This window comes from Loxodonta africana, chromosome 27 (genome assembly GCF_030014295.1).
Source record: "Loxodonta africana isolate mLoxAfr1 chromosome 27, mLoxAfr1.hap2, whole genome shotgun sequence".
NCBI classification, from domain to species: Eukaryota; Metazoa; Chordata; class Mammalia; order Proboscidea; family Elephantidae; genus Loxodonta; species Loxodonta africana.
In genome coordinates, this window is record NC_087368.1 from 4,067,940 (window position 1) to 4,091,141 (window position 23,202).

Consider the following 23,202-nt stretch of genomic DNA (forward strand, 5'->3'; position numbering starts at 1 on the left):
TAAAAAACTGAACAAGCAGGTAGCATCGAAAGATGATGGAAGGAATACACAGAGTCGCTGTACCAAAAATAACTGTCAAAATTCAACCATTTCAGGAGGTAGCATATGAGAAGGAAGATGTCCAAACGGCACTGAAGGCATTGGTGAAAAACAAGGCTCCAGGAGTTGTGGGGAAATCAATAGAAATGTTTCAACAAGCAGATACAATGCTGGAAGCACCCACTCATTTCTACCAAGAAATTTGGCCACAGCTACCTGGCCAACCGACTGGAAGAGATCCATATTCATGCCCATTCCAAAGAAAGGTGATCCAAGAGAATGCAGAAATTATTGAACAATATCATTAATAGTGTAATAAGTAAAATTTTCCTGAAGATACCTCAAAAATGGTTGCAGCTCTACATTGCCAGGGAGCTGCCAGAAATTCAAACTGGATTCAGAAGGGGATGTGGAATGATGTCAGATGGATCTTGGCTGAAAGCAGAAAATACTAGAACAACATTTACCTGTATTTTATTGACTATGCAAAGGCATTAGACTGTGTGGATCACAACAATTTATGGATAACATTGGCAAGAGTGGGCATTCCAGAACACTTAATCGTGCTCATGAGAAACCTGTACATAAAGCAAGAGGCAGTCTTTAGAACAGTACAAGTGGATACTGCATGATTAAAAATCAAGAAAGGTGTGTGTCAGGGTTGTATCCTTTCACCATATTTATTTAATCTGTATGCTAAGTAAATAATCTGAGAAGCTGGACTATACGAAGAAGAACAGGGAATCAGTACTGGAGGAAGACTCATTAACATCCTGTCATATACAGATGACACAACCTTGCTTGCTGAAAGTGAGAGGACTTGAAGCACTTACTGATGAAGACCACAGCCTTTAGTATGATTTATACCTCAACAGGAAGAAAACAAAAATCCTCACAAGTGGACCAATAAGCAACATCACGATAAAGGAAGAGGAGACTGAAGTTGTCAAGGATTTCATTTTACTTGGATCCAGAATCAACGTCTACCGAAGCAGCAGTCAAAAAATCAAAAGGTGCATTGCACTGGGAAAATCTGCTGCAAGAGATCTCTTTAAAGTGTTAAAAAGCAAAGATGTCACTTTAAAGTCCTTAAGGACTAGGGTATGCCTGACCCAAGCCATGGTGTTTCCAATCGCTTCATATGTGAAAGCTGGACAATGAATAAGAAAGACCAAAGGAGAATTGATGCCTTTGAATTATGGTGTTGGCGAGGAATATTGAATATACCACAGGCTGCCAGAAGAAGGAATAAATCTGCCTTGGAAGAAATACAGCCAGAACGCTCCTTAGAAGCAAGGATGGCGAGACTTTGTCTCGCTTATTTTGGACATGTTATCAGGAGGGACCAGTCCCTGGAGGACATCATGGTTGGTAAAGTAGAATATCAGGGAGAAAGAGGAAGCCCCTCAATGAGATGGATTGACACAGTGGCTGCAACAGTGGGCTCAAGCATAACGATTGTGAGGGTGACACAGGACTGAGCAATGTTCTTTCTGTTGTACCTAGGGTCACTATGAGTCATAATTGACTTGATAGCACCTAACCAAAACACCACCACCTTTTAATCATCCTTTCACCCTCTTCCCCTCTCATACCTATTTAAACTATTTTCTCTTCCGCAGTGTTCCATGCTTTCGTGCTTTTAATATGGCCTGTTCCCCAGGCCTGGAATACCCTTGGCTGGCAAACTTACTAGTTCTTTGGAATTCAGTTAAGGCATTACTTCTTGTAAAAATTCTTCCCTGATTCCATCAATCAGAAGTGGTGGTCCTATTTGCTTTCTTGCCATGCTGTGTGCCTCACTTGCAATACAACACTTTTTAATCTTGAATTGTGATGGCTTACTTCTCTTCTAAAATGAGCTGAAAGACAGGGGTCATGGAGTGTGTTTGTTGAATGAATGAGATCTGATCCCTCACCTTATGTCTGCTCCTAATTTCCTGTGCTGCCCTCCAAAGGTTACCTGCTTTCCAGCTCCAAATCTGTAACTGTAAAACACAAGGGTTGGGTGGACCACGTGGAATCTCCAGCTCTGTTATCATGCTCTTATACCAGTTTGGAATTTCCAAACATTTTGTTCAGTAAGAACTTTGTCCATTTATATTTTGTTTATTACATGTATACAACATGATGTTTCCTTACATAAGCCATTCTCTTTCCTTTGTGGCTAAGCTTGCTTATTGTGAACTCTCCTTCTAAAAAATAAACTTCTTGGGAGTGGTTCACGGAGTTTTGACTGTATTCATAACGTTTTCTTTCATGAGTTGAAGGGGGGGCTATAGAAGGCTATATTGTATATTACCTACACATTCCTTAAGTCTGAAATATTTTTTTAAAAAGTAACAACCTATAGAGACCATGAAGAAAATCATTTTATCTAAGCTGTGCCTTGTGTGTTAGGTTAAATCTAAATCTGTACAGGATTACACTGGATGACAAAAAAAAGAAAAAAAAGCAACAGTTATTAAAACACAACTAAAACTCTTTGGTGTCAAGTTGATTCTGACTCATAGAAACCCTACAGGATAGAGCAGAACTGCCCTATAGAGTTTCCAAGGAGCTCCTGGTGGATTTGAACTGCAGACCTTTTGGTCAGCGGTCATAGCACTTAACCTCTACGCCACCAGCATTTCCAAAAGACAGACACATAGGTATAAAATGTTACAGAGGGTAAATTTTGGGATAACCTGTGAGTCTTTGTGAATGAAATCAATTGCATTTAGAGAAGCTGTTTATTGCTAGAGAGATAAAAGTGTAATTAGCAATTATAAAGGAGTCTACAGAGGTTTTGCTCACAACAGACCAATGGGCGGATTTCTGGGGACTTGGCAAATTGGTGGGGTGTTTATATCTTATCTCTTTCTTTTCTTTTCAAATATACCCAAATCTCTTGTTCAGCAATTTCTGGGGGGGAAGAAAAGTGCTTGCGATCACTCGGGATTTATATCACATCCTAACATAGCCATTTCCTGAGCTAGAATACTCGAGTTATGTATGTGAGGCAAGTAGACCGAAAAACAGAAAATGAATGAGGGCCTGGATGTCTTTTTACAAATTCATATCCTCAGGTAAGCATCTCTTTGCTTCCTGTTGCCTCTCTTTATAATGTTGACACTGATAAAGAGAAAAACAAATTTTTTTTCCTAGTTAAAAGTTCACATTATTCATGCTAGTTAAATATCAGTGAAACCTGTCCTTATTTTACCCAGCAGATAGAGCTACAAGTTTACAAGGCTAAAAACATTCTTCCCCCATTTGGATGCTGTGAAATATATTTTTTAAAGCGTCAGAGCTAGAAAGAAGCTAGTTTGAAGGCTCACGCATTGGGCTTCCTTATTTTTGGTGTCACAAATAAAGTCACTTTAGAAAAAGGTGGCTGTTGTTAGCAGAGCGTTCTGAGGGGACCTCACTAATTGAGTTAAATACCGAGTCAAGCTCCACTGCATTACACATCATTCCACAGAAAAACTCTGTGCAACAACAGCATCCCGATGCCTGATTAAAAATAATAATAATAATAATGACAGAACTTCATACAATCCCAGTAAAGAGAACTGAGAATCTCCTGGAGTTTTATAAAATGGAATGGCCCTCCTTTATTTAGCCAGCATGGCAAACTAATAGCATAGGTCTTCTACTTGAGGCCTTGCCTGTGTGTAGGTGCTCTCTATCAGGAGGTCCAGTTTGGACTCCCATTTAACCAATACTGACTTCAGGATCATTACATGAGAGAGGTAACAAGAGGCTCTGGGGTGGGTCCTGGGAATCTGCATTTTAACAAGTACCCCTGGTGACTCTGTTACACACTTTGGGAAAAGCCTCAGAGAATAACTGTTACTGATATTCAACCAGGAATTTGCTTTTGGTAAGAGGGGCATAGAAGAAGTGAAGATATCACCAGAGAGCTGGTCAGCTTGGCATGGTTAACAAAGATAACAGGTTCTTTTTGAAACATTTAGCTAATCAACTGGAATGAAACTGAGTTATGGACCTGGCGTTTCAATTTGTACTGCTGAATTGTCCTTGGTGTATTTATTTCCTATGAGTTATTTTTGGCCTTTCTTATCTATTCTCACATATTGTGTGCAAAATGCCCTGTTTTCACAGTCTTAATGTCATTAGTGTTCTGTGTTGCAGAGCTGACTTTTCCTTGTGAAAGAATGACTCCATTGATCTAGGAACTTATGCAGGTGTTCTCACACATGCTGGATAGCAAATCACCTGCGGAGCTTTTTAAACCTATAGCTACACAGGTTCAACGCCTCACCCCAATCGGAATCTCTGGGCACAGGGGCCCAAAATCTATACCCTTAAAAACCTTTACTGTACAGCCACGCTTGAGAACCACTGATGTAATGATAAACCCAAAATCAAACCCATTGCCATTGAGTTGATTGTGACTGATAGCGATCCTATACGACAGAGTAGAACTGCCCCATAGGGTTCCCAAGGTTGTAACGTTCACAGAAGCAGGTCACCACATCTTTCTCCCATGAAACGGCTGGTGGATATAAACCACTAACCTTTTGGTTAACAGCTGACCACTTTACCACTGAGCCACCAGGACTCCTCCAGTTTAATGCTAAAACCAACCCAAACCAAACGCATTGCCATCAAGTTGATTCCGACTCATAGCGACCTTAGAAGACAGCAAAGGAGATTTTCTTTGAGACTTCAAATGTGTTTTTCTTGCTTGGACATCTGTTTATTCCTGCTATAACCAGAACCGGTGCTATACTTGATTTAATGTGCTCCCAGAAACTCTGATTTTGTGCTATGCCTGCCCTGATACTGAGCAATGTGATGAACAATGTCCAAGGTTACTCACTGGGCTTCACTTCTAGCACTAAGACACACTGACAAGGATGAAGTTCTCTCTAAGTGGCAGTTTAGTCCCCTTGATGAATAGTGAGAGAGAACTGCTTGAAGCAATGTGGTGGAATATCACACCACCTGGTCTGAAGGCTTTAGAGAATTTAGCACTTAGACTCTTGAGCCACATCAGTACAACACTGGGTAATAAGAGCTTGGCTATGCTGAACCACAAAGCTTCTAGATGGCCAGTCTGTACACTAAGTTCAGGTCAAGTGTGAGAGATGGCAGAGGCAATGGGCTTCTTGACGTCCTGACTCTGGAATTATAGAAGAGCATCTGGGAAAATTTTTAAGACTTCTAAGGCAGGTTTGCTACGGCTTTTAACCAAAAGGCCAGCAGTTCGAATCCACCAGGTGCTCCTTGGAAACTCCACAGGGCAGTCCTACCTTGTCCTATAGGGTCGCTATGAATCAGAATCGACTCGACGGCAGTGGGTTTTAAGGCGGGTTGGTTTTTTTTTTTTCGTCTACAACCACTCTAGCTTATACTGCAAGCATCAGGTCCCTGCATGTTTTTCCTATACTCCAAGTGCCCTTCCTGAACTTGCCCTTGTAGTTGTATGACAGACTGTAAATTACATAAAGTAGGGGGGACTTTATGCCAGAGTCTGGTCCAGCTGCCACTCAGAAACACATGCCCAATATTTCAGAACACAGTCCTGTTATTTCCAAGGGTCATACACTCTCCATTTCTACTTTCCATACCCCAACCCCAAGTTGGCATAGGTTGTTGTCCCTTAGTCTAAGGGTGGGTGGTGTGGGAATTAAACAGAGCACAGTGGTGAAAGGTCAGGGGTTCCAATCCACCAGCTGCTCCTGGGACAAAGCAGTCTGCTTCCCTCAAGATTTACAACCTTGGAAACCCTATGGGGCAGTTCTTCTCTGTCCTGTAGGGTCCTATGAGTCCAAATCGAGACCACAGCAGTGGGTTTGGTTAGGGTTTTTTTTCCCTCAGCAGGTGCCCAAACCATGAGCGTCACCAGGACACCCCGTGCTTAGTCAGTCACTGGAATGCTCTGCATCACTGGAGGAAGAGGTCTCAAAACTTGAAAATAACATGGGGCAGGTGTAAAACCGACGCTTTCTGACAGATTTCCTTAAAATCTTGCTCCTCGAGGGTGGTCCTCGGACCAGGCGCATCATCACCACGACCTGGGAGCTAGTTAGAAAGGTGGACTCTCAGGTCCCTACCCCAAACTTACTGCATCGGAATCCGCATTTTAACAAGGTACCCAGGTGATGACTATTATTAGGATTTTAGAAACGAAAAGATGTAGCAAATGAACAATCAATCAGTCCCCGAACACGGATCCTCAGTCTTTTGCGCACGTCTCACACCCTCTCTGCACTGTAGCAGCTGAGGCCCCAGGGACTTGGGAGCAGGCGGCCGAGGGCTATTTTGTCATTCGCTGCTGTGGCCACGTGACTGCCGCTGGGCCTCCCGTGCGAGCGGATTGGCTCTCGCGGCCGCTGACCGACAGGGCCGGGGCGGGCCAGAGCCTGGTCGGAGGGTCTCGCGCCTGGACCGGAGGGGCGAAGGCGCGAGAGCCTAGTGCGCCTGCGGAGCGGCAGGTTTTTTTTTTTTTTTTTTTTTCTTCCCCCCAGAGCCGTCGGAGGAAGCCGGAGCGTTTCTTCCGAGGTGAGCGACGCCGCGGGGCTGCCAGTCGCATAGCACGTTCGCCGGGTCGGGGCGAGCTGGATGGGCGGGGCGGGGCGGGGCGGGGTGAGCGGGATGGGCCTGGCGGGGCGGGCGGGGGTTCACACGGCCCTCCACCAGGTCAGGATCCCGGATTCTGAGGTGGACGCAGACCCTCTTCCCTGGTGCGGGCGGGGTGGGGGCGGCGTGACCCGGAGACCGAGCCCGAGTGCCGCCCGGAGAAGCTTCTCTGGCCGCTCGACCTGCAGGCGAGCCCTCGGCCCAGGTTCCCCGCAGTTGGGCGCTCTGAGTGGGCTGCAGGGCCCAGGTTCCCCTCAGTTGGGCGCTCTGAGTGGGCTGAAGGGCCCAGGTTCCCCGCAGCTGGGCGCTCTGAGTGGGCTGCAGGGCCCACGTTCCCCGCAGCTGGGTGCTCTGAGTGGGCTGAAGGGCCCCGGTTCCCCGCAGTTGGGCGCTCTGAGTGGGCTGAAGGGCCCATGTTCCCCGCAGTTGGGCGCTCTGAGTGGGCTGAAGGGCCCACGTTCCCCGCAGCTGGGTGCTCTGAGTGGGCTGAAGGGCCCCGGTTCCCCGCAGTTGGGCGCTCTGAGTGGGCTGAAGGGCCCAGGTTCCCCGCAGTTGGGCGCTCTGAGTGGGCTGAAGGGCCCACGTTCCCCGCAGCTGGGTGCTCTGAGTGGGCTGAAGGGCCCCGGTTCCCCGCAGTTGGGCGCTCTGAGTGGGCTGAAGGGCCCAGGTTCCCCGCAGCTGGGCGCTCCGAGTGGGCTGCAGGGCCCAGGTTCCCCTCAGTTGGGCGCTCTGAGTGGGCTGCAGGACCCAGGTTCCCCGCAGGTGGGCGCTCTGAGTGGGCTGAAGGGCCCAGGTCCCCCGCAGTTGGGCGCTCTGAGTGGGCTGAAGGGCCCAGGTTCCCCACAGTTGGGCGCTCTGACTGGGCTGAAGGGACCCAGAGATTCGTTACAAAGGTAAAATGTTCTAAGCAGCTGGGCGCTGGTGGAGCAGATCTAAATGAGAGGCTTAACTGGTGACTGGTAAATTGTGAGGAAGGAAATGCCTGCAGTGAACTGCAGACCAGATCAGCACACTGAGATTCTTGTTCAAGAAGACAGGATTTTGTGTGTGTGTGTGTGTGTGTGGGGTGGGGGGTCGCTGTGAACTGAGGCTTTTCTGGGGCTGTTCAAGAGGGAAATTAGTTATTTTCTGCATGTTACTGGGCTGTAGGGTGAAGGCAAGGTCTAAATTAAGCCTCTTCAGACTTCCTCAGTTCTTTGAAAAGGGTGTGTTTGAAGAAGACCATTTGGCTGGCAGAAGAGGGATGTGTGGGGAGGGAATATCTCCTGTAAACCACGCTTTGAAAAGGGGAGGTGCCTGCAGGAGTTTAAGAGCAGATTAAAACTGCAGGGTATCCCCTACCTCTCTTCTCCATTTCCGCAGACCTGCAATAGGAAGGGCATAGTGTACATCCTTATAGTGAAACATAAAAAGTCCCTTCAGTTTTCCAGTGGTTAACTAGTGTTAATTTTACTGTATTCTGGCGTTTGAATGTAATTCACTTAGAATTTATTCTGGCATGAGATTGACAAAGATTTATATTTACCTGATTCCTTGGAGACACCCTGATACCTTTTCAAAGCCGTTTTATTCCTCTTCTCCCTACAAATTTGTTTCTTTAGGAAACACTGTGATTTTCAAACATGTAAGTCATACTCCAGAGATGGTTTATCCAATAAGCAAGGTACACATGGGTTTACTTGTGCCTACCTACTAATCTGTAGTCAAAATTTTCCCTGTTTTTCACCACATCAAAGGTGTGATGAAACCCCCGTGAAATTGTTCACTACTGATTCGTGAGTAAACACAATTAACCCTGTTGTACACCTTGCTTACTGGCTAATCCACCCTTGCATACTGGCAAAATGTCTGTACTTGATAGGCAATCAATTAGCTTGGCAAGTTAAAAAAAAAAATTGAAGAGGGAGCACTTGGATCTGTTAGAGAGATGAGAACTCTGAGGTGAATGGAAGTAAAAGAAGTTGCTGCGAAGCTCAAGCTCTCTGGGAACAACTGTCCCTAGTAAAGTGAAATATAGGTTGTCGGCTAATAGTTTGGAACACAAAGCAAATTATTGGTAATAACTTCAAATTTTGTCTAAAATTTTTAAGTTGGTGATGGTGAGGGAAGGAATTCTGAAGTTTGAGAGAGGTGGTGTAACTTGAAAAAGTATATGCTTTTAGATCTAAAAAAAAAAAAATATCATTTTTGTCATGCAGGGAGTCCCCGGATTAAGAAGGAGCTCCGTTCCTAAATCTGTCTTTAAGTTGAATTTGTACATAAGCCGGAACAGTTAGGTACAGTTTGTATCTAATGTTAGTTAACCAGATGTTTGTCTTAGCACTTAGTGTTCCTTTTGTAGACATAAAAAGCATTATAGAATCATTTCCAGATACACTCAAATATCTTTAACATGATAATATGGTGATAATAACAGTGTTTTAATGCTCTTTGCAAAGTAGCACCTGTTTATTATTAAGAGCCATTGTATATACCTCAAATTTTTAATATAAATAGGCTTTATGGGGATTGGTTTGTAACTACAGGTTGCATGTTAGTGGGACGTTTGTAACTGGGGACTGCCTTTGAAAACTACACAAAGGGCGTGCAGTTCTCACGTTCACCTGTGGAAGGGGCTGTGAAAAGGTTGAAAAACACTGATCAGGTTAAGCAAGGGAAACCAGGAAGATTGGCAGGCTGAGTGCATCTTGAGGGACGCAGCATGTATTAGTGACCTATAGCACAAGAGTTTACTCTCTGAATCAATGAAAGCTCAGTAGTGTTACTTTCAAAACAATAACAAAATCATTTCCTTCCTGTCCTTTCTGTCCTTTGGGTTAGGCACGGGGAGGATGGAGAGTGAATGAAAAATTAGAGTCTGACTTGCATGCCTAAGCAGTAGTATCCCTTGAGAAGGATCTGTGTCACATTGTGTACATGTAAGAGCCTTCACATTGAGAGGGGTCTGAGCACCTTCCTTAGGATGTAAGATAGAGCTAGATAGCATAGCTACAGGTGGGGGCTGGGAGTGCTGTTATCTGATACTGAAGCAGTGGGGGAAAAGGAGAGCCAGGAAATGTTGAATTCAGTGAGGCTTTTGCATTTGCAAGATTGAGGAGGCATTTCCAGGCAGAAGTGCCTCATCGTTGGCCAGCCTGGCTTTGCTTTACATGGCTTCCAGACGACCTGCCAGTCACAGTGGAGGCTCCTGTGGAGCTTACACATCTCAGATGGTAGCTTATGCTTATGATGTGCTCTAGAAAAGAAAGGCTCCCAAGGACAGAAATCTAGGCTGCCATTCCTGTCACCCATAGGCTTCCAGAAAGCAGATTGTGCCTTCCCTACCAGCAGGTGGCACTGCTGTCTCTGGGAGTTCCCGGAGGAGGTGAAATAATGGAGCTGGCAAACTAGCAGTGTGTAGCCTCTAGTGTACAGGATCTTGAGAGGCTTTGTGAGATCTCAGTCAAAGAGAAGCTCAAAGAAAATAGTTGTGAAAGCCAAATTGTTTACGTAAGGTTGAAATAATGGGTTTTGTGGAGACTGAGGGATGGTTGCGGTTACTTTGCTAGGGGTGTGTGTGTGTGTGTGTTGTTGCATGTGTAGTGGGGGAGAAGGTGGGATGTAACCTAACAATTAAGCATCATAATACAGGTTTTGAATTTTGGGTTGCATAAATTGGGTAGTTGAACCTGAAGTTGAAATCATGATTCAATTAAAATTCCCCATAACTTCATAGTTTCTAATTCGTTGCATGTAAACCTAGCCTACACACATGGGTGGGATTCTGGAAACATACATGTGACTTTTAAACCTGATCAATATCCAGTAATTATAAACCTTGAAGGTAGGCGTGACAGTACTAGTAAAAATAATGTTGGTTAATTAGTCAGTATACTTCAGGGCTGGCACAGAAGGCAGGTCAAAGTTATTCTGAAATCAGGTTCTTCTAGAACTTGGAACTTTCTAATAAGTATGGATTTTCTTCAATTCTGTCCCTTTGAGATTGTATTCACAACCCAAAACTTGAACATTGGTTTTTTTGACCTCACGAGCCAGGGTTCATTCATCCATTCTCTTTTCTGAAATAACTAGATGGCTGTTCTTTGAGGTGAATTTTGTAGACATGATGTTTGAGGGAGATGGGTGCTGTTTCCAGTGAAGGGGAGGTTACAGTGTATAATGAGGACCTCAGCTTTGACCCTGACCCAGGTAGAGTACACTGCCTTTGATGCCAGTACGCCAGTCACCTGCTTCCTCTTTCAGTTCGTATTCTATGTTCAGCTTATTGAAGGTTTATTTCTGTCTCTCTTCAAATGAACTGATGAGCTTGTTTTACTACCGATGACGAATCCTAAAATTCTGTTGGTGCTACCTCAACATTGTTAGTCATTAAAAAAAAAAAAAATTTAGGGAGATGCAAATCAAAACCACAAAGACATACCACCTCACCCCCAGTAGAATGGCTATAACAAAAAAAAAAAGGAAAATACAGGTGTTTGCAAGGATGTGGAGAATTTGGAACCTCATTCATTACTGGTGGGAATGCAAAATGCCATAGTCGGTGTGGAAAACAGTTTGGTGGTTCCTCAAAAAATTTCAGTGTAGAGCTATCATATGAGCCAGCAGTTCGAATCCTATGCATATGGCTCAAAGAATTGAAAGCAGGGTTGCAAACAGTACCTAACAACAATAACAGCAATGACCCTCAGAGGAAGGCAGGTTATTTTACAGATGGGGAAATCAAGACTCAGAGTTGTTAAGTAACTAAGGCAAGGTTACTGTGCTTGTGTCTTATCCCAAATTTCTTGCTCTAAACCTAATGTAGCCAGAATGCTCATTAGAAGTGAGGATAGCAAAACTTCATCTCGCATGCTTTGGACGGACATATGATCAGGAGGGTCGAGCCCCTGAAGAACATCATGCTTGGGAAAATAGAAGGTCACCAAAAAAGAGGAAAGCCCTCAATGAGATGGATTGACACAGTGACTGAAACAGTGGGCTCAAACACAGCAATGATTGTGAGGATGGCACAGGACCAGGCAGTGTTTCATTCTGTTGTACACAGGGTCTCTGTGAGTCAGAATTGACGGCACCTAACAACAACAACAACAAACGTAATGCTGTGTTCCTGGTTGGGCTGGAGTCAGCCTTGTACAACAGAGATTCCTGGCTGCGGAGCAGTCCGTGTGGATAGCTCTAGCCCGCATAATGTGAGTGGAAGTGGGAGGTACTGAGATCCATTTCTAGGGAAGAGAGACAAACTTAACAAGGTAACTCCCATGTAGCTCCTCCATTGTGTTTTCCACTCCTAGCTGGCTTGAAAGGAGTGAAGTCCCCAGAACAACCTTGGTCTTTGAGGGGAAGGGGAGATTGGTGTAGGCACAGGTATCTGGTTGCAGAAGGGGGTCACGCTCTGAACAAGGTAGGGGGCTGCCAGCCGTCCCCCCGAGTGTCTGTGAGGAAAGCGTGTCCCTGTTCCCTAGAACGCAGAGTTCGGTGGGTTCTGCAGCTGGACCACGGGCACCGAATGCTTTTGGTTATAAGGACTGGTAGGAATGACTTACCCTTGGACCCCTGTCGTGGGTGGCTAGGTGACATGGGTGGAGCCACCAGTCCTCAGGCCCCTGATGTAGGTAGGTGAAGACCCTGTTTAAGAGGCAAAGAGTTGTCAAACATCAAAAACCCACCTCTCCACCACACAGCTGAGACTGTTAAAGTCAGATCTCAAGCAGATGCACCGTTGCAGTCTACCAACAAGGGCCTAATCTGAAATGGGCCCACACAGCTCCATGCAGGGGTTAAAGGTATTCAAAGTTCACGGATCATTTGTGCCTGGACAGGAGCCGCTTCTGTCCTGAGCTCCCCAGGTTAGTGGAGCTGGCAGATTATCTTTTCCCCCAAGGCCGGGAGAATGGCTCAGGGTGTGCATCAGGGCCTATCTCAGGCCCAGGGAAATCAATGGCCACTGAAGCTGGCTTGGGGGCTTGGGGGCACGGTAAAATAAATGCAAGTACTTAGCTTTTGCCGAGAGAGCTGTTCTTCTGTGGTTTGGGAGGTGTGAGTAGACTGTGCGGCTGGCTGTCTCTCCCTGAGGAAACCACATCCTGAATGCCACCACCAGTCCTGCTGCAGTTGCTCTGGGGGATAGTGCCTGAGGGGCACTGGTTCCTGCCGAGTCATGTCTAGCAACTCCTTGAAGCTTCTGAGCCATCTCTCCGTCCCCCTGCCACTCAGTCTGACTTCTGAACTTTGCCTTTGGTGTTCAGGGATCCTCCCTTGTCATATATATAACCATTTCACTTGTTTTTTCAGGTCTTTGTTGTAAGAGGGATCCTGGAAGCATCTGACTATTCCACCATCTTGGCCCCGCCTCACCCCAGAGCAACCTTAGAAATTGTTTCAGAGATGGCAAGACAGTTGTCAGCCTGGGTCCCTGGATCACTGCATTGAGGAGGCCCACCTCAGTGACAGACCTTTCACCTGTCCAGTATGTGTACAGGAGCTAGAAGTAAACTTTTATTTTGAGCTTGAGCCATTATCTGTGTTTGGGTCTATTTCTTCAGCACTTAGCCAACTTTAACAAATACACTCGAGCAGTGACTTAGTAATTGAAGTCGTGGGTTTGTTGGCCTAATGCATTCATTCCTTTTTTTGTCTCTAGCAGTTGGTGATTGATTGATCGTGGTCCAGCATGCAGAAGTGAGTGAGTGGTGAAAAGCAGCAGAGCTGATGGATTGTGAAGATGTGTTTGAAGGCTGTCACAGTCTCTACTTCAGGGTAAGGCAAAGGCAGTGGCTGCCACTGTTACTCTGACTTTGCCAGGTCGTAGGGACTCTTGTCTCTCCAGCCTCTTGGAGTTAGTGCAATGGGATACCCTGCCTGTGAAAGGTTCCCAAAGCCTCTGTTGATTCAACTCATAGACACCATGCCAGTGAATAATTGTGAAGAGAAAACCATTAGGTTTTGGGTGATAGGATGGAATTCGTTATGTGGGTGGAAATATCTCAGGCATCATTAGGGATTTATTGACATGAGACATGATTTTCCTAGAACCAGGGAAGGGTTGTTGGGCCTTCCTGAGATGTGTTGTCGAGAATGGAACCAGGTCTGATTGCCCTTTTTCTGTACCATATCAGGTTGTTAGCTCTGCCAGCTCACATTCCCTCAACCACCATCCTCCTTCTCCGTGGATCACTTTCCTTAGCTGTTCTTTTGTTAATTACTTTTTCTAGAAAGGAAACAGCTTGCCAAAGAGTTGAGGATTCCAGTTTTGGTGGATAATAGCATTAGCAAAGCACATGGTTCTGCCAGTTCCACTTTATCCTTTGTCACTGGCAGTCACATGTCCATTTACTCATCTATTTACAGTTCCTAGTGAATCAGGCAAGGAGCCCTGGTGGCGCAAAGGTTAAGCACTTGGCTGCTAACCATAAGGTTGGCAGTTCAAACCCACCCAGCGGCTGGAAGAAAGACCTGGGAATCTGATGGCACCTAACAACAGTGAATCAGGCATTGGCATTGGGAGCATTATGACCAAGGCTGCCTTTGAGCTCTCATTTGTGCTGACGATGTTTGAGGCCAGAAGGACAAGGTCACTGTTTGGTGTACCCTTCTGAGAGTCCAAGCGGAAGCCTTGGAAGAAGGAGTAGAAAAGATACCACATCTTGTTGAGCTCTCCAGCTTCTGCAGCTTGAACTCAAAGCAGACTCCTTGAAGAGAAAATTACAACTAATAGAAATCTAGGCAGAGCCAAGGATGGTTAGGAAAGAGGGACAGGGAGTGAAAAATTAAGAACGAAAAATTGTATTCAGGTTAAAAACTGGTTGGAGTGTTGTTTTCAGCTTAGGATAGTAATTTGGAGCCCTTACTAGATAATGTCCCATTGCCCAGCCTCAGACAGAGGGCAGCAAGAAAGGTTGATGTCCTTAGGTGCCTCACATGGCTCGGTAATGAATGTAATTTACGGAGCGAAACAGACAACTAGGGGCTGTAGATCTCTGGAGATTCCCATCAACGTACATCATTACTGCTGTGGAGTGAAGCATGTGTGTGGGGATGAGCAAAGCAGAGAAAAGGCAGCTGCAAGAGCATGTCAGCAACTGAAGACTCCAGGTGAGCAGCCAGGCACAGGCAGACCACAGCTCAGGGGATGGAGGTTGCTAAGGAAAGGAGCTGGTCTTTGCCAGGTTTTCTCAATAAAGGAAGAGAGTTGGGCTTTGTGAGCTCTACTCATGTTCCTCTATGGCTCCCTATATCGTCTGTTTTAAAAAAAAAAAAAAATTTTTTTTTTTAGAGTAACTAAAAAGTATTTTTTTTTTTAAGTATAACATGTCAGAAATAGCACTTGACTAAAAAAGGGGGGCATGTGTAAATGCTGTAGAATGATAAAATTGTACAGTAAGCCATTCTTTAACTATCAATTAGGGGCCAAAGAACGTAGTCCTAGAGATTAGGTCAATGCAGTTGAAGTTTTGATCCAGACAGTTCTTGTTTGTTGTGGGGGCGGGGGGAAGGGGGAGTTGTTGTAGGATGTTTAGCAGCATCACTGGCCTCTGCTCACTGGGTGCCAGTAGCACTGCCCCCCTCCCGAATTGTGACAATCAAAAATGTCTCCAGACATGGCAGATGTCTGCATGAGGAGTGAGGGGCACCCACAGAGCCCCAGGTGAGAGTGACTACAGTGGGAGATAGGAATTTAATCTTACTCTGAGTTTCTCTGGGATTGTATTTTAATGATTTAACCTCATCGTGCCTCAGTTTCACTACCTGTAGACACAGTCTAAGGAAGTAATGTGCATAGTACTGCGTGGCAACTAAGGGGCTCTGTAAGTGCTCGAAACAATACCTGTCTCCCCACATTTCCAGGACCCAAAGATCACTCTTAATCTTTGTGATGGCAGTAAGTGAGGGGCAGTCGGAATTTGGAGAAGGGTAAAGGCTTAGTGGTGTGGGAAATGGTGAACAGTAGTGGCATCTGAGTTTATTTGAAGGCATCCTGTCCTAGTTTATTGTGACAGTGTATTCTGGATGAAGGCTTTCTTTTGGAGAGGAAAGAAAGGGGAGGGTGGAGGAGGCAGGAAGGAGGCTGTTGAGAAGAGCAGTCAGGAAAGTGCACTTTGTGGGGCTATCTCAGACCGTGGAAGTGACTCTTGTATAATTGGACCAGAGGACACAGAGAAGTAACCCCCCAAATCAAAGTGTCTTTTCAAATGACTGCTGATCCAGAAGGGTTGTTGCAGGTGATTAATGAAGACCAGAGACTTTTTGGAAAAGTCTCTTTCTTCTAGAGCCTTTAGGTTTCTGTCTCCTCTCTTTTGGAATATGGGAAAACGTTGTCTTCACATAGGCTTTTCATGAATGCTTTACTATGATCCGTGTGTTCTTTTATTACTCTTCAGAACTGTGTGTTGAAAAGGTGAAAAAGGCTGTAATCCTAACCTAGACCTGAGTGATCTACGTTATTTTGATAGAAAGCACCAACTTGACTCTAAGACGGGCAGTGCAGGAATTAGATGTAAACCATCCTGGCAGGCTAGCATTCACCCTTGCTGTGTTTTTGGTCTCTGTAGTGTTAGACACACTTGCAAAGTTTACGACAAACGTGGACAAATCTTGGATCTAATACGTGGAGAAGCCATCTTAGACAGGTAGCCTTGTTTTTTCATCTTCTGTCTGCCCTGCATTTATAGTACTAGGTGTTAAGTTTTTTTTTTTTTTAATAATTTTTATTGTGCTTTAAGTGAAAGTTTAGAAATCGAGTCAGTCTGTCACGCATAAACATACATACACCTTACTACATACTCCCATTTACCCTCCCCCTAATGAGTCAGCCCGCTCCCTCCCTCCAGTCTTGCCTTTCGTGACTTTTTTGCCAGTTTCTAACCCTCTCTACCCTCCCATCTCCCCTCCAGACAGGAGATGCCAACACAGTCTCAAGTTTCCAACTGATACAAGTAGCTCACTCTTCATCAGCATCTCTCTCCAATCCATTGTCCAGTCCCTTCCATGTCTGATCAGTTGTCTTCGGGAATGGTTCGTGCCCTGGGCCAATAGAAGGTTTGGGGACCATGACTGCCGAGATTCTTCTAGTCTCAGTCAGACCATTAAGTCTGGTCTTTTTATGAGAATTTGGGGTCTGCATCCCACTGTTCTCCTGCTCCCACATGGGTTCCCTGTTGTGCTCCCTGTCAGGGCAGTCATTGGTTGGCCAGGCACCATCCATTTCTTCTGGTCTCAGGATGATCAAAGTCTCTAGTTCATGTGGCCTTTTCTGTCTTTTGGGCTCATAGTTATCGTGTGACCTTGGTGTTTTTCGTTCTCCTTTGATCCACGTGGGTTGAGACCAATTCATGCATCTTAGATGACCGCTTGTTAGCGTTTAAGACCCCAGACGCCACACTTCAAAGTGGGATGCAGAATGTTTTCATAATAGAATTTATTTTGCCAATTGACTTAGAAGTCCCTTTAAGCCATAGTCCGCAAACCCCCGCCTTTGCTCCACTCACCTTCGAAGCATTCAGTTTATCCCGGAAACTTCTTTGCTTTTGGTGCAGTCCAGTTGAGCTGACCTTCCCTGTATTGAGTATTGTCCTTCCGTTCACCTAAAGTAGTTCTTATCTACTAACTAATCAGTAAATAACCCTGTCCCACACTCCCTCCCTCCCCCCTCTTGTAACCAGGAAAGAATGTGTTCTTCTCAGTTTATACTGTTTCTCAAGATCTTAGAATAGTGGTCTTATACAATATTTGTCCTTTTGCATCTGACTACTTTCACTCAGCATAATGCCTTCCAGATTCCTCCATGTTATGAAATGTTTCACAGATTGGTCACTGTTCTTTATCGATGCGTCGTATTCCATTGTGTGAATATACCATAATTTATTTTACCATTCATCTGTTGATGGACACCTTGGTTGCTTCCAGCTTTTTGCTGTTGTAAACAGAGCTGCAATAAACATGGGTGTGCATATATCTGTTCGTGTAAAGGCTCTTATTTCCCTCTTCTGAGGAGTGGGATTTCTGGGTTGTATGGTAGTTTTATTTCTAACTTTTTAAGAAAATGCCAGATAGATTTCCAAAGTGGTTTTACCAATTTACATTCCCACCAGCACTGTATAAGAGTTCCAATCTCCCTGCAGCCCCTCCAACATTTATCATTTTGTGTTTTTTGGATTAATGCCAGACTTGTTGGAGTAAGATGGAATCTCATTATAGTTTTAATTTGCATTTTTCTAATGGCTAATGATCGAGAGCATTTTTCTCATGTATCTGTTAGCTGCCTGAATACCTTCTTTAGTGAAGTGTGTGTTCATATCCTTTGCCCACTTTTTGATTGGGTTGTTTGTCTTTTTGTGGTTGAGTTTGAACAGAATCACACAGATTTTAGAGATCAGGCGCTGGTCGGAGATGTCATAGCTTTAAATTCTTTCCGAATCTGTAGGTGATCTTTTTATTCTTTTGGTGAAGTCTTTAGGTGAGCATAGGTGTTTGATTTTTAGGAGCTCCCAGTTATCTGGTTTCTCTTCGTCATTTTTGGTAATGTTTTGTATTCTGTTCATGCCTTGCATTAGGGCTCCTAAGGTTGTCCCTATTTTTTCTTCCATGATCTTTATCATTTTAGTCTTTATGTTTAGGTCTTTGATCCACTTGGAGTTAGTTTTTGTGCATGGTGTGAGGTATGGGTCCTGTTTCATTTTTTTGCAAATGGATATCCAGTTATGCCAGCACCGTTTGTTAAAAAGACTGTCTTTTCCCCAATTAACTGATACTGGGCCTTTGTCAAATATCAGCTGTTCATATGTGGATGGATTTATATCTGGATTTATATATGGATTTATGTCTGGGTTCTCAATTCTGTTCCATTGGTCTATGTGCCTGTTGTTGTACCAGTACCAGTACCAGGCTGTTTTGACTAGTGTGGCTGTATAATAGGTTCTAAAATCAGATAGAGTGAGGCCTCCCACTTTCTTCTTCTTTTTCAGTAATGCTTTACTTATCCGAGGCTTCTTTCCCTTCCATATGAAGTTGGTGATTTGTTTCTCCATCACATTAAAAAATGTCATTGGAATTTGGATCGGAAGTGCATTGTATGCATAAATGGCTTTTGGTAGAAGAGGCATTTTTATTATGTTAAGTCTTCCTATCCAGGAGCAAGGTTTGTTTTTCCACGTACGTAGGTCCTTTTTTGTTTCTTGCACTAGTACTTTGTAGTTTTGTTTGTATAGATCTTTTACATCTTTGGTAAGATTTATCCCTAAGTCTTTTATCTTCTTGGGGGCTACTGTGAATGGTATTGATTTGGTGATTTCCTCTTCGATGTTCTTTTTGTTGATGTAGAGGAATCCAAGTGATTTTTGTATGTTTATCTTATAACCTGAGACTCTGCCAAACTCTTGTATTAGTTTCAGTAGTTTTCTGGAGGATTCCTTAGGGTTTTCTGTGTATAAGATCATGTCATGTGCAAATAGAGGTAATTTGACTTCCTCCTTGCCAATCCGGATGCCCTTTATTTCTTTGTCTAGCCTAATAGCTCTGGGTAGGACCTCTATCTAGCGCAGTGTTGAATAAGAGCGGTGATAAAGGGCATCCTTGTCTGGTTCTCGTTCTCAACGGAAATGCTTTCAGGCTCTCTCCATTTACAGTGTTGTTGGCTGTTGACTTTGTGTAGATGCCCTTTATTATGTTGAGGAATTTTCCTTCAATTCCTGTTTTGCTGTGAGTTTTTATCACGAATGGGTGTTGGACTTTGTGAAATGCCTTTTCTGCATGAATTGATAAGATCATGTGGTTTTTGTCTTTTGTTTTATTTATATGGTGGATTACATTAATGGTTATTCTAATATTAAACCAGCCTTGCATACCTGATATAAATCCCACTTGGTCGTGGTGGATTATTTTTTTAATATGTTGGTGAATTCCATTGGCTAGAATTTTGTTGAGGATTTTTGCATCTATGTTCATTAGGGATATAGGTTTGTAATTTTCCTTTTTTGTGATGTCTTTACCTGGTTTTGGTATCTGGGATATGGTGGCTTCATAGAATGAGTTAGGTAGTATTCCATCATTTTCTATGCTTTGAAATACCTTTAGTAGTAGTGGTGTTAACTCTTCTCTGAAAGTTTGGTAGAACTCTGCAGTAAAGCCATCCGGGCCAGGGCTTTTTTTTATTGGGAGTTTTTTGATTACCATTTCAAACTCTTTTTTTATTATGGGTCTATTTAGTTGTTCTACTTCTGAATGTGTTAGTTTAAGTAAGTAGTGTTTTTCTAGGAATTCATCCATTTCTTCTAGGTTTGCAAATTTGTTAAAGTACAATTTTTTGTAATAATCTGATATGATTCTTTTAATTTCAGTTGGGTGTGTTGTGATGTGGCCCATCTCGTTTCTTATTTGGATTATTTGTGTCCTTTCCTGTATTTCCTTAGTCAGTCTTGCCAATGGTTTATGAATTTTGTTAATTTTTTCAAAGAACCAGCTTTTGGCTTTGTTAATTCTTTCAATTGTTTTTCTGTTCTCTATTTCATTTAGTTCAGCTCTAATTTTTATTATTTGTTTTCTTCTTGTGCGTGATGGATTCTTTTGTTGCTCACTTTCTATTTGTTCAAGTTGTAGGGACAGTTCTCTGATTTTGGCTGTTTTTTCTTTATGTATGTGTGCATTTATTGATATAAATTGACCTCTGAGCCCTGCTTTTGCTGTATCCCAGAGGTTTTGATAGGAAGTGTTTTCATTCTGGTTGCATTCTGTGATTTTCTTTATTCCCTCCTTAATGTTTTCTATAAGTCAGTCTTTTTTGAGCAGAGTATTGTCCAGTTTCCAAGTATTTGATTTCTTTTCCCTGATTTTTCTGTTATTGATTTCCACTTTTATGACCTTGTAGTCTGAGAAGATGCTTTGTAATATTTCGATGTTTTGGATTCTGCAAAGGTTTGTTTTATGACCTAATATGTCATCTATTCTAGAGAGTGTTCCATGTGCACTAGAAAAGAAAGTATACTTTGCAGCTGTTGGATGGAGTGTTCTGTATAAGTCTATGAGGTCAAGTTGGTTGATTGTAGCAATTAGGTCTTCCGTGTCTCTATTGAGGTTCCTACCGGAGGGAAGTCCTATCCTTCTCGGAAAGTGGTGTGTTGAAATCTCTGGCTATAATTGTGGAGGTGTCTATCTCACTTTTCAATTCTGTTAAAGTTTGTTTTATGTATCTTGCAGCTCTGTCATTGGGTGCATAAATATTTAATATGGTTATATCTTCCTGGTCAGTTGTCCCTTTAATCATTATGTAGTGTCCTTTATCCTTTGTGGTGGATTTAACTTTAAAGTTTATTTTGTCAGAAATTAATATTGCTACTCCTGCTCTTTTTTGCTTGTTGTTTGCTTGATATATTTTTTTCCATCCTTTGAGTTTTAGTTTGTTTGTGTCTCTAAGTCTAAGGTGTGTTTCTTGTAGGCAGCATATAGACGGATCGTGTTTCTTTATCCAGTCTGAGACTCTCGGTCTCTTCATTGGTGCGTTTAGTCCATTTACATTCAGCATAATTATAGATAAGTATGTGTTTATTGCAGTCATTTTGATGCCTCTTTGTGTGTGTTGTTGACAATTTCACTTTTCCACTTACTTTTTGGGCTGAGACGTTTTTCTTTGTAAAATCTGTGTTCCTCGTTATCATAGTAGTTGAATTTGTGTTGGTTGAGTCGTTATGTTTTTCTTGGTTTATATTTTGAGTTATGGAATTGTTATACCTCTTTGTGGTTACCTTAACATTTTCCCATATTTTTCTAAGTAAAAACCTAACTTGAATCGTCCTATATCACCTTGTTTTCCTCTCCATATGGCAGTTCTGTGCCTCCTGTATTTAGTCCCTCTTCTTGATTATTGTGATCTTTTACATAATGACTTCAATGATTTCCTGTTTTGAGCATTTTTTTCTTTTTAAAATTAATCTTAATTTGTTTTTGTGATTTCCCTATTTGAGTTGATATCAGGATGTTCTGTGACCTTGTGTTGGTATCTGATATTATTGATTTTGTGACCAATTTCCTTTAATACTTGGTTTTTGCAAATTCTCTAAGCTTGTGTTTATCTGTAAATGTTTTAATTTCACCTTCATATTTGAGAGAGAGTTTTGCTGGATATATGATCCTTGGCTGGCAGTTTTTCTCCTTCAGTGCTCTATATATGTCATCCCAATGCCTTCTTGACTGTATGGTTTCTGCTGAGTAGTCTGAACTTATTCTTATTGATTCTCCTTTGTAGGAGACCTTTCTTTTATCCCTGGCTGCTTTTAAAATTTTCCCTTTATCTTTGGTTTTGGCAAGTTTGATGATAATATGTCTTGGTGATTTTCTTTTTGGATCGATCTTAAATGGGGTTCAATGAGCATCTTGGATAGATAGCCTTTCGTTTTTCATGATGTCAGGGAAGTTTTCTGCCAACAGATCTTCAACTATTCCCTCTGTATTTTCTGTTATCCCTCCCTGTTCTGGGACTCCAATCACACGCAAGTTATTCTTCTTGATAGAGTCCCACATGATTCTTAGGGTTCCTTCATTTTTTTTTAATTCTTTTATGTGATTTTTCTTTATATTGGTGTGCATTGCCTTATCCTCCAGCTGCCCCACTCTGCATTCCAATTGCTCGATTCTGCTCCTCTAACTTCCTATTGAGTTGTCTAATTTTGTAATTCTACTGTTAGTCTTTTGGATTTCTGAATGCTGTCTCTCTATGGATTCTTGCAGCTTATTAATGTTTCCACTATGTTCTTGAATAATCTTTTTGATTTCTTCAACTGCTTTATCAGTGTGTTCCTTGACTTTTTGTGTAGATTGCCTTATTTCATTTTTGAGGTCACCCGTGATGTCTTGAAGCATTGTGTAAATTATTTTTTTATATTCTGTATCTGGCAATTCCAGGATTGTATCTTCATTTGGGCAAGATTTTGATTCTTTTATTTGGGGAGTTGTAGAGGTAATCATGTGATTTGATATTGACTGCTGTCTCCGAGCCATCTATAAGATATTGTAATGATTTATTTTATATTTGCTCACTGAGTCTTATCTTGTTTTGTTTTCTTTCAGTATGCGTAGATGGGCTACTAGATTGTGCTGTCTTGATTGTTGTAGCCTTTGAATCACTTATGTCCTATTACCAGCTGGCTTGGGCTGTTACCAGGTAAATAAGCCTAAGAGTCCATTCACTATTCTTGGGTAGAATCTGATTTTCGGTCACCAAGTGTGTGATGTAGACTGTCACCTATTCACTGGAGGAGTAGTGGTGATAGTTGTGTGCACCAGATTCTAATAGCAGCAGGGGGTCACACTCCAGTGGGGGCAGGATGCTGACAGGGTTCCCCCAGGTGCCAGTGAGGTAGGTGTGCTCTATTCCTAAAGTATTTGGTGGATGGGCTCTGCAGCTGTACCTTAGGCACCCAATGCATGTACCTCTACAGATTGGTAGGTGTCAGTATCCTCAGACTCCTATGGCAGGAGGCTAGGTGGTTTGGGTGAAGCTTCAGCCCTCAGTTTTTGGTTATGGGTCAGTGAGGCCTCTGTTTAGTAGGTAGAGATATCAGACCTGGGCAATCTGTCTTTCCAGTA

General features: G+C 43.1%; 1 long non-coding RNA gene across 1 annotated transcript in view; it reads left to right on the forward strand.

Annotated features, from left to right (window-relative positions):
- The window catches only part of LOC111749362 (uncharacterized), a 336,945-nt gene that overhangs the window by 297,322 nt on the left and 16,421 nt on the right, over positions 1–23,202 (forward strand). The window contains exon 11 of the long non-coding RNA XR_010319522.1: positions 13,274–13,386. This is a non-coding gene — a long non-coding RNA (uncharacterized LOC111749362). The remainder of the gene's footprint in view (positions 1–13,273; positions 13,387–23,202) is intronic.